Genomic DNA, 7,555 nt, shown 5'->3' with positions numbered 1-7,555 from the left:
CAAGGTTTAGCCTCACCTTCGTTATTGACGTTACTCGGTTCGAAGACCCTCTAGATATCATTTTAGTTGTTTTTTTTAGAAGATAAAATTTAATTTGTGATTATGTTGGTGTGCAATGCTTTTTTTCCCTTAAAGACAAGTTTTTTAATCGAGGCTCATATTATGCACCCTTCTGTCAATTTCGTATGTTTTCAATTGCTATCGATGAATATCATATTTCAATTTCAAAAAAAAAACAAAATCACAGCTGTTTTACATAAAAATTTTACAAACACTCTTTTTTTTTTTTTTTTGCTAAAAGCACTTGTACAATTATGGTTTATAAAACACTTCATTGCTTTAATTTACAGCTGTTTATGCTCACAACACATAAGAAACAATTTTTTTTTGAAGCAGTCAATGCCAAATTACCCCTAGAAACATCATGACCTCTATGTCAAATACAACGGAACAAGCCCAGTAAATAAAAAATTCGAAAAAAGAACAATGGTGGTAAAGGGGACGGAAAAATAACAAGATAAATTGACCAGTAAATCTATCAATATTTCTTTCCTTTACACCGAGTCCCTCGCCAATAATTGTCGTTGAGCTCTGCTAGGCAACGGCCTCCACCGGATACCTGTGAATGCAATCTTCCCATGAACCATGAGGAGAAGGTTTTACACTCTGAAGAGCCTCCCACACCGTACTGTTACATTTGAAACCACTACCAAAAGCAATCTACCAGACACGGTTCCCCTTTTGCATCCTCCCCTTTGCCTCGATATAAGCCAACTCATACCAGATCGAACGAGACGAGGTGTTACCAAACCGGTGGAGTGTCATCCGAGATGCCTCAACATGAATTGGTAGAAGCTGCAAGTTCTTCTCAAGCTCATCAATCACGGCCCTTCCTCCAGCATGTATGCAGAAATGATCAAAAGCGAGCTTGAAATCTGGGATATAAGGCTTGACTTCCGCGTTGAACAACTTCTTCGCAACAAAGGTAGCAAAGAAGAGAAGCTGCTCACTTACAGGAAGGACCAGGGGACCCAATGTTGTGATGTTGGTCTTGAGAGCCCCACCGGCAATTGCCATGAGATCCTTTGACAATGAAACCCCAGTTTTCCCAGCATCATCCTGCTCTTGATAAACACACCTAAATGCCTTTTCATCAGCTCCGCAATGAGTCCTCACGCTATAACTCCAGCACTACACCCCATACCCCCTAAATTATAACATATAATATTCCCCCTCAATTTGTACTTATTAACAATCATAGCAGACAGTGAAGGAGTTGGATTAAACAAACTACAATTCACAACAAGGATACCAATGTCCTTAGGACTAACATTTGCATTAGCAAACAGATCATCCAATGCACCAAAAATCACCTGATCTGCCTCCTCGCTAGCTGCCGCCATTGAAGGCCTTGGCGGAATGTAATGCATTGCTGCAGGGACATAAGTCTCCTCTCTGAGGCCAGATCGCTCAAGAATCTTGCGCTGGAACTCAAGCGAGGATTCATCGAAGTCCCCTGTCAGCTTTGAATGCTCAATAAACTGCTGGTATTTCACTTGCAAAGGCGATGGGGGTTTGTAACACGAATAGTCCACAACGTAAACGGATCTCGGGCGGGTCATAATGTAAACAGTGGATCCAAAAACAACCATAGCAGAGAAAATGATGACACCGATGAGATTGCACTGGAGTTGGAGCCAGAGCTGGTGAATGTCGTCCAGGCTCATCTGGGAGGCTTCGATGACAATGACCGCCATTAGAGGAACTAAACAGAGAGTCGGGAGATGGGTTACCAAATAATGGTAACCCAATTTCACATACTTCAAGTTCACAGTCTGCAAGAATTCCAGCAGCCGACGGCCCTGAACTCCACCATTGGTGATCGGAGAAATGCACATGATGGGTTTGTGAAACCGGCACTTGGGTTTGAAATTATGGGGTTCTACGGAGTGGGTTTTTAGCGGAGAAGATTCAGAGGTGTATATCTGGCGAAAAGGAGAACATAAGGAGTTGAAAGTTGATACAACTAAAACATTGAGAGGGAGAGAGAGAGAGAGAGAGAGGTTTTAGAGGGTTTGGTGTACTATTTGTGTTTGTTCTGTCACCACTCTACTATTCTACTATTTGTCTCTGTTTGGTCTAAGATTTGTAAGGAAGAGAAGAGGGAGTGATGGACGTTTCAAATGGAAACACGGGAGAGGGCTGATAGGGACTTGGGGGCGATTGCTAGTGTCCCTTTGCAAATAGGCAAATGGGGATTGCTTACCCATTTATTGCATCCAAATTTTTTTAGTTTTTTATCGCAAGCAATATTCTATACTAAGGAACATGGAGAGAGTTTGACTCCGAGACACATCTAAAATTTAGTTTGTGAAAACTTGTCTCTAATTTTGTATTTTTTATTTTTGATTTTTTGGGTAGTTTGATCAGGTCTAAAAATTTGAATTATTGTTGGATTTAGTTTGGTTTTCTTATTGCTTAACTTTAATTAAATTTTTTCATTTATGCATCTTTACTCAAATTTTTAATTTGAATATTCAAATATGAAAATCTAGCTACTTTCATGAAAAGTAGTTAAAGAAAATTTATATGTCATCATATGTGATAGAGGTGTCTACAAAATAAATAAAAATTAATCTACCTATCATCCACGAACATGGTTCAAAGAATTTTCATCTTTCATATATTTATAGATCTATGATAGGGGAAGAAGAAAAATTGAAATACGAACGAGGAGCAGGAAAAAGGAGAAACAATTATTTATTCTTATATTTAATACTAAATTGAGTAAAGATAAACCAATAAATAAGGGATGATACTTATCACAATTTAATAAAAAATAGATGTTCATAATAAGTGAATGTACCTAACCCAACAAAGTGGATTATTCCCAATAATAACTCACAAAATTGGACTTATAGCAACTTTACTCATTTTTTTATAAGGAGAAAAAAAAAAAAATCTGTGTTGTGGCTTATTTTCACTGAGGGGTGCGGCCAAGAATAGAGAGGACGAGAATTGTGGAATTTCAAGGATGTTGATTTCCCTTGCATGTGCCTTTATTTATAGTAAATCAAAGAGAGAGAGAGAAAAAAAACTTGTCCTGCAAGTAATACAATGTAATAGGAAATAATCACCGTCATAAAGAGTAAACCAAATCTACCAAGGATTTACACAGTCACGCTTATACTAGAATTTATGTCATAATACTCCCTCTCGAGTGTGTAAATAGTCAAGCAGTGTTCACATCAGATCTTCATGGATGATGTAAAAGCAGTTGATGTGGTCGACATCTCAGTGAATGAATTTGAATCTCAAGTAAACCCGGAAGGAATGCATAAAAGGTAAATACTCACAACCTCGGTGTTACAATGACAAAATGACAAAATGCCCCTAATTCGTGTCTTGAATAATTATGGAGCCCCAATTCAGTTTTTCATTTTTTTTCTATTTTATTTAATTATTTTTCGTATTCACGAGTATGTGGGTGAAAGCGAAATCAAGTTCGGAGTTACGAAAGTTAAGTAACGAATTTCGGTAAACAAAGGGTAAAATTCGCTTTAGAAAATTTTAAGTGGGACTTAACCCCCATTCTCGGTTACTCTCCTCTCTTTCCTCATTTCTACAACGTGACTCTCTCTCTAACTCTCGATCTCTCTCACTCTCTCTCTGTCACCGATAGAAAACTACCACCACCTTTACCATTTTCCGTCAAAATCATAACTGAAAACCACCTAAATAATCACCTAGGCAGTCTCAGGAATTTAATGGATGGATTGCATGAGGAATTGAATAGATGGATTGCATGCGCAATCCAGTGACAGGAAATAGGATAACTGGGCTTGAGTTCTCAATGGAATTCTCCGGCGATTTTCCCCGTGAAAACTGACGGAAACGCCTATTATTTAGCTCGAACTGTACTCCAATCATCCTTATCAATTCCAGTTTGTGCATGTTGAATTTGAGTTATAAATCAAGGTTTTAACCTCTCTAACGCTCTGTGCAATTTACCAATTCCCAGCGAGTTTTTCCGATTGAATTCTGTCAAGTTCGGGACTGGTGGTGCTCGAAACCGACTCCAATCAATCCCAGGTAATCAATTATCTTTCAATTTGCATGTGAGATTTGAGTTGAGAAACTCAGGTTTTGACCTTGCATGCGTACCGTTTGTGCAAATTCAATGTCTAAATAGTACTTTTTGATGTTGAATTAACGAGATGTTAGAAAATGCTTATAAAAGCTAAGTTGAACATTTGTAGTTACAAGTAGGATTAAATTGGACAAGGGCAAGGGATTTAAGTAGGAAGTACGCTCAGATTACATGTGAGTGGATCCCTTTTAAGCTTTTGTTTTCAATTACGTTGTTTTGATGAAACTTAAGTAGAATTGATATGTTGATACTATTGGGACTTTAATCATTTATTTTCACCAAATGGTCATCATGCACTATGTACTAGATAGCTATGGGCGTATGACTATTTGTAATTATTGATATTTCTAGTAGAGGCTAGATCTTATGAGTTATTATTGGTAGAAAATTTAGTTAGTAGAGGCTAGCAATACACAAGTGGGTGCTCATGTACTCATGTAACCTGCATGCTATACTTATACTAGAAGGTACTAGTATGATTGAATGATTAATTTCAAGTATGATTTCTAGACTATTAAATGATTGTGTTCATGATTGATGAACTTGTGGTTTTCATTTATTATTATGGTAGTAGGTATTATTATGTAGTTTTTCAACTGTATATGATTTTCAAAATGAGGGTTATTACGTTTGAACTAATTTTGACTAGATAAATGATTATAATCCACTCACACTTTGTTTCTCAACCCCTCAAGACAAAATGAGAGCAAAGAGGCTTTTGGGGCTAATGAGTTAGCTTAGTAGTGAGGTTATCTACCTATGGAGTAGAGTGCTTTCCTTTCTGTTAGTTGCAATAAATGCCATGATCGTACTTTTGACTTTGCCTAGCACAACACTTTAAATTTGTGTTAACAAGTGTATGCAATACTAGAAGCTATGGATCCTACATCATAATAATGGGATTGTATCCTTTGACTTGTGTCTCCAAGTGGGGAGGTTGTTTAGGACTTGCAGAATAGTTTGAATTAGTTAATAAAGAGCCTTTTTGGTTCAAATCTATCCACATCATTATTTCTTGATTATAACTTTCGTCGCTGGGTTGATGGTGTTTCGTCGTCTACGAATGAGATTACACTGTCAACTTAGTGTCGGCCAGCACATCACAACCTTATGGTTTGTTGGTTATTGGATTGGGGTGTGTCACTTGCTAAGGTCAAAACCCGGGATATGATAAAATCAATAGTTTAAGGAGAAAAATGAGAACTTGCATTCAAGTTAATACTAAACGTTATCTAGATGAAATTAGTACGCACAAGGGTATGATTAGCCTAGGATGGGTGCCACTTTAAAACCTAATCTGTTAACAAAAAACCAAATGGGAAAATACTCCTAATGTATGGACAAAGAGTACATTAAGGTTAAGGGAGTATACCCTGGGATACTTTCCCTGAGTTTGACAAAATTCCAAACAAAAATCACAACCATTTGAATCACACAATTTATGCATACTGATTCCTTGAACAAGTTGAATAAGTTGTCTTATGAACATATTTGTATGACTTCAATCTTCTAATGCTCTAGCTACTGATGTGACAAGAAGAATTTCGGCGCAATGTGCTTGGTGTTGTTTCCTTTGGTATATTCTTTCTTAATCTGATTGATACATGTTGCATTATCTTCATAAATCATTGTAACGATGTCTACAATGCAAGAAAGTCGGCATGTTCTTCGAATATGTTCCACACATGTGCATTGCCTGCATGTGGGCACATTGTTGTATCTTGAAAATAAATAACAGCAAAGGAAATGTCTGATCTAGTGCTTTGAGCTATGTACAATAAAGTACTAATTTCACTAAGGTATGGAACTTTAGGCTTTAAAACCTCTTCCTCATCGTCTTTAGAACATAAAGGATCTCGTTTTGCATTTAGCATATGAATGACCCTAGAAGCCTTCATATATCCTGATTAAACGACGCAACACCTTCTGGGTATAGTTTGATTGATGAACTGGAATACCATCCAAATAATGCTTGATCTCTAGGCCGAGACAGTATTGAGTTTCCCTCAAGTTCTTTCATCTCAAATTCTAAATTCAAGTGCTCAACAGTCTTATTAAGCTCTTCAGGTGTCCCAATAAGATTCATATCGTCGACATAAATTGCAAAGATCGCAAATTTGGAATGTGACTTCTTAGTAAACATGCATGGACATAATTCATTGTTCACATATCCTAGACTAATAAAATACCTCACTCAGACAATTATACCACATTCACCCCATTGTTTCAATTAGTAGAGTGATCTATTCAACCTAACCGAGAGGTAGTCTAGAATTATTTGATCCAGTCAATGTTAGTTCATCAGGAACTTTCAGGTAAATTTTCATACCAAGATCCCCATAAAGATACGTGGTTACCACGTCCATAAGTTGCATTGAGGTTTCCTAAAACTGCCAAAGTGATAAGGTAGCAGAACATTATAACATCTAATTACAGGAGAATAACTCTCCTTGTAATCAATCCTAGGGCATTGAGAGAAGCCTTGCTCTATGAGGCGTGATTTATATCGCACTATTTCATTTTTCTCCTTACGCTTTTTTGTGAAAACCCACATGTAACCAACGGGCTTAACATGTGGAGGTATAGTATTACGGGTCCAAACACCTTGCGTTTCGCCAGTGAATCACTTAGATTACTTGTTTCCAGTTTGACTAATTTGTCATATGTTGACACTCATCAATGAAATGTGGTTCAATGTATTTGTTCAGCATAATATTAATAGCTATTATGTATGCAAATTCATCGTCGACTATCATCTTAACCCTATTTCAAACCTCATCCAAGCTAGCATAGTGGAATGAAATCTCACAGTTCTCAATTAACATATTCATCTCTTCCAAGACACTTCAGTAATCTAAAATAACATCATGTGTTGGAACATTTGGGTAGGTGACAGTCAAGTTCACACTAGGTTCACTAGTTGGTGTTGCTTTCCTCACTCGTAGCTATGGACCTTTTGAACCAATGGGTCTATCACGCTTTATGGTAGGAACAGATAATGCTAGCCGCCAATGTACAGGTTGGGCAGTAGGTGCGACCAACAATCCTACAAGAGCGGCTTGTCTATCAGGGACGTTCCTTCAACGTACATTAGGTACATTTATCCTTTAAGGCAAGTTTCTAGCGAGTATATGTGGTCTCGTTACTTTGGCTAAAACATTAAAAGTATCAGGCATATTTTGAGCTACACTCTGTAGATCTAAAATACATAACACTTCAATTTCATACTAGACAATGCGAAAATCTAGATGAGACAAAGTGGGGTTAATGCACGAACTTCACAACGTTCTTCCTGAACTTTAACGCCCCCTATCGACGGGAAGACTATCTTATCGAAGTGACAATCTACAAAATGTGTGGTACAGAAATAGCCTATCAAGGGCTCTAAATAACGAATAATGGATG

The 7,555-nt window shown here is 37.3% G+C and overlaps 1 pseudogene; it reads right to left on the bottom strand.

Moving 5' to 3' along the window:
• Positions 1–493: 493 nt before the first annotated feature.
• LOC148697069 (3-ketoacyl-CoA synthase 4 pseudogene) lies at positions 494–1,898 on the bottom strand (annotated as a pseudogene).
• Between the last annotated feature and the right edge of the window lie 5,657 nt (positions 1,899–7,555).

This window comes from Pyrus communis, chromosome 5 (genome assembly GCF_041283825.1).
Source record: "Pyrus communis isolate YQ-2024b chromosome 5, ASM4128382v1, whole genome shotgun sequence".
Taxonomy (NCBI): domain Eukaryota; kingdom Viridiplantae; phylum Streptophyta; class Magnoliopsida; order Rosales; family Rosaceae; genus Pyrus; species Pyrus communis.
The sequence above is the reverse complement of the archived record's forward strand: the minus strand, read 5'-3'. Positions and strand labels throughout refer to the sequence as shown.